General features: G+C 45.9%; 1 pseudogene; it reads right to left on the bottom strand.

Moving 5' to 3' along the window:
- Window positions 1–2,760: 2,760 nt before the first annotated feature.
- LOC100514563 (small ribosomal subunit protein uS8-like) lies at window positions 2,761–3,338 on the bottom strand (annotated as a pseudogene).
- Between the last annotated feature and the right edge of the window lie 598 nt (window positions 3,339–3,936).

The following is a 3,936-nucleotide window of genomic DNA, read 5'->3' as shown; positions in this document are numbered from 1 at the left end:
CCTTAACCCACTGAGCGAGGCCAGGAATCAAACCCGCATCCTCATGGATACTAGTCATGTTCATAACCCATTGAGCCGTGGTGGGAACTCTGCAGATGCTTTTGATTCAATGGGTGCAACATCCATACTTGGGTGAAGATTTTATTTTCCAGGGATAACATTGATGTTATTCTTAGGAAACCACTGGAGAAAGGGATACCAAGGCAGAGATTCTCGTAGTTATTTATCAGCTAGGGTTTCACGTTACATGTTATCTCTCAACAAGGGACTCTTCCACCTTCACGGGGGATTGGGCTGGTGACCAGCACTCCACAGATAAGAGCAGCAAGTAGGGACATGAGTCAAGACAGGCTTCACTGGTTTTGCAAGGCCAGACTTTCCATGTCAAACCACCTCCCCAGCCATGTCAACAATTTCCATCAATATGTTCCCTACTTCTTCCTTTGTAATAGAATCCCTGGAGTTCCCATCGTGGTGCAGCAGAAATGAATCGGACTAGGAACCATGAGGTTGCGGGTTCGATTCTTGGCCTTGCTCAGTGGGTTAAGGATCTGGTGTTGCCATGCTGTGGTGTAGGTCGCAGACACGGCTTGGATCCTGCATTGCTGTGGCTCTGGGGTAGGCTGGGAGCTGCAGTTCCAATTAGACCCTTAGCCTGGAAACCTCTATAAGCCACGGGTTCAGCCCTAAAAAGCAAAACAAAACAAAAAATAGAATCCCTGATTTTCAGTTGGTTACTTGACCACCTGAAATAAAGGCTTCCTTCCTTAAAATCACTAAGTTCTGGCTAATGGAATGTAAAGAGAAGTATCATAGGTAGCTTCTGGAAAGTCTCTCTCTCTCTCTTTTTTTTAAGAGCCGCACCCGAACCATATGGAGGTTCCCAGGCTAGAGGTTGAATCAGAGTTAACAGCTGCCGGCCAACACCACAGCCACAGCAACGCAGGATCTGAGCCGGGTCTGCGACCTACACCACAGCTCATGACAACGCTGGATCCTTAACCCACTGAGCTAGGCCAGGGATCAAACCCACAACCTCATGGTTCCTAGTCAGATTTGTTAATCACTTCGCCACGACGGGAACTCCTGGAAAGTCTCTTTAAAAGAGAGGCACAGGAGTTCCCATCGTAGCACAGCTGAAATGAATCTGACTAGGAACCATGAGGTTGCAGGTTCGATCCCTGGCCTCACTCAGTGGGTTAAGAATCTGGCATTGGTGTGAGCTGTGGTGTAGGTCTCAGACACTGCTCGGATCTGGTGTTGCTGTGGCTCTGGCGTAGGTCGGTGGCTGTACCTACGATTAGATCCATATGCTGCAGGCGCAGCCCTGAAAAGATAAAAAAAAAGACAAAAAATGAAAAATAAAAGAGAGGCACACCCTTCTTCAGTCCTTCTGCCCTTCTACTGGCTGAAATAAAACATGGTGGTTGGAAGTCATGAGGTAGAAACTAATATTAACTGATATTTCAATCCATAGCTCATCAATACCACCATGTGACCCTCTTGCACACGATGAGGGTATCAGATCTATTGATGCTGCATATGTTGCATATGAGAGAAAATTGAAGTCATCCCATTCGTCCTGGCACGTCTAATTAGGACCCAGATCCTGCAGTGCACATGGTTGGATGAAATCACAAGATACTGAGTGTCCATAAAGAAAGTATAGAGGTTCTTGGAGTTCCCGTCGTGGCGCAGTGGTTAACGAATCCGACTAGGAACCATGAGGTTGCGGGTTCGATCCCTGCCCTTGCTCAGTGGGTTAAGGATCGGGTGTTGCTGTGAGCTGTGGTTTAGGTTGCAGACGTGGCTCGGATCCCACATTGCTGTGGCTCTGGCGTAGGGCAGTGGCTACAGCTCCGATTCGACCCCTAGCCTGGGAACCTCCATATGCTGCGGGAGCAGCCCAAAGAAGTAGCAAAAAAATAAAGAAAGAAAGAAAGAAAGACAAAAAAAAAAAGTAGAGAGGTTCTGAAGACAAACCTTTACGCACGAGAAGCTGAGATCATTGACTTCTCCTGTTTTCCTATTCATTCATTCATTCAACAAGCATTTGTTTGTTTGTTTTTGTTTTGTTTTTGGTTGCACCCTTAGTATGGGGACGTTCCAGGGCCAAGGATTGAATCCTGGTCAGCAACCCCCTGAGCTACAGCAGTGACAATGCCAGATCCTTAACCCAGGGGCCCCTAGGGAACTCCTCAATAAGTACTTGCGTTCTTATTATGTGTTATACCCTGCTATAGCCTTGGAAGCACAGTGCTAAACCGAATAGACAGAGTTCTTGTCACCCTGGGACCATGCACTTTTATGGACTGATAATATCTTCCCTCCATTTCCCACCATGTGATACGAAATGCTCCATGTATGTGAGAGGTGTCGGGGGACACTTGGCATGGGGGTCAATTTTGAAATGTGGCCAAAGAGGAGCAATTTTCTCTTGCCCCAGATATCCTGAGCATGTCCATTTTGGAGCAGCAGAGGAGACATTCTCATGTCTTGTTCTGGCTTGTGCTGGGGGTGGGTGCGGGGGGTGAGGTTGAGTCAGAGCTACAACACGAAACCAGTAAACTCATCTAAGAATCCACCAGCTCAGCCAGTTCTTTGTTTCCCTGGGTTCCCCAAAAAGGCTTCAGCTACTAAAAACGATTCCTGGCATTGGTACTGACTGACAAATGCGGTAAAAAGCGCACCACTGGGAATCTATGTTTTCTTTTTCTTTTTTCCACTGAGGCATTTTATTTGAACTTCTGTATTACATCCCTAGAAAAAGAATCCAGGGATTTCCTCTCCTCTGTGTTTTTGTCCTACTTCTTCATGGTCCATGATGCCGGTTGAGGTTGTCATTACAATGAAACCAAACTGATGGAAAGGAAGCAGGTTATTCTGCCATTGTTCTAGAGCTTTGAGTTGCACATCAAATCTGGGGCTGGAGTTCCCACTGTGGCGCAATGGATTTGGCAGCCTCTCCGAAGCGCCAGGACGCAGGTTCCATCCCCAGCCTGGCACAGTTGCTTAAAGGATCCGGCCTTGCTGCAGCTGTGGCATCAGTCACTGTGGCTCAGATCTGATCCACGGCCTGGGAGCTTCCATGTGCCGCAGGGTGGCCAAAAAACATCTAGAGCTGATCACTCCATGCTTACTTAGCCTGCCTCTGAGATTCACAACAGTTTCCCCAGCTCGATGATCATTGATGATTTCAAATGCGCCAATGTAACCATGTTTCACCCCCACCGTTAGAAACTGAAGATGACTGTGGAGCACAGCCTAAAAAGAACCTGGTGTTTGCCTCTCTTTTCAGCATCACTGAGGCCTTTGAAAACATCAACCAGGACACCCATGAGCATCGCTATGACTATGGTGGCATAGAAGGAGCAGAAACCTGTATTTTCTAAACCAAAAGCTTGGCACAAGGTATGAGAAGTCCCTGTCCCTATTTATTTCAAAACGAAAAGTTTTTTGAAAAATTTATCTTATTTTGAAATAAAAACTCTCCACAAATGTTGATCTGGAGCATATGAATTGCATCACACTAGCTAGGCTCATCACCCTAAAATCCTTTTGCTGCTAGAAACTAATATATCTAGCAGCTCATTGCAACATTATTCACAATAGTTAAGATATAGAAACAGGAGTTCCCACTGTGGCATAGCAGGTTAAAGATCTAGCCTTCTCCACGTAGCAGCTCAAGTTGCTGCTGAGGCATGGGTTTGATCCCTGGCCTGGGAACATTCACATGCTGCCAGTGCAGGGAAAAAAAAAAATGGTACAACCTAAATGTCCATCAACAAAAAATGAATTTAAAAAATGTGGTAAATGCACAAATGGAATATTATTCAGGCTTTAAAAAGAAGGAAATTTTGCAACATGTGAAAACATGGATGGCCTTTGAGGATATTACGCTAAATAAAGTAAGCCTGTGACAGAAAGACAAGTATT

Source organism: Sus scrofa, chromosome 2 (assembly GCF_054392235.1).
Source record: "Sus scrofa isolate SSC_HxYL_T2T_F1_AM1 chromosome 2, Sscrofa_HxYL_maternal_Yorkshire_Landrace_v2.0, whole genome shotgun sequence".
Taxonomy (NCBI): domain Eukaryota; kingdom Metazoa; phylum Chordata; class Mammalia; order Artiodactyla; family Suidae; genus Sus; species Sus scrofa.
Note: the sequence above shows the minus strand (reverse complement) of the source record. Positions and strands in the feature narration are given on the sequence as shown.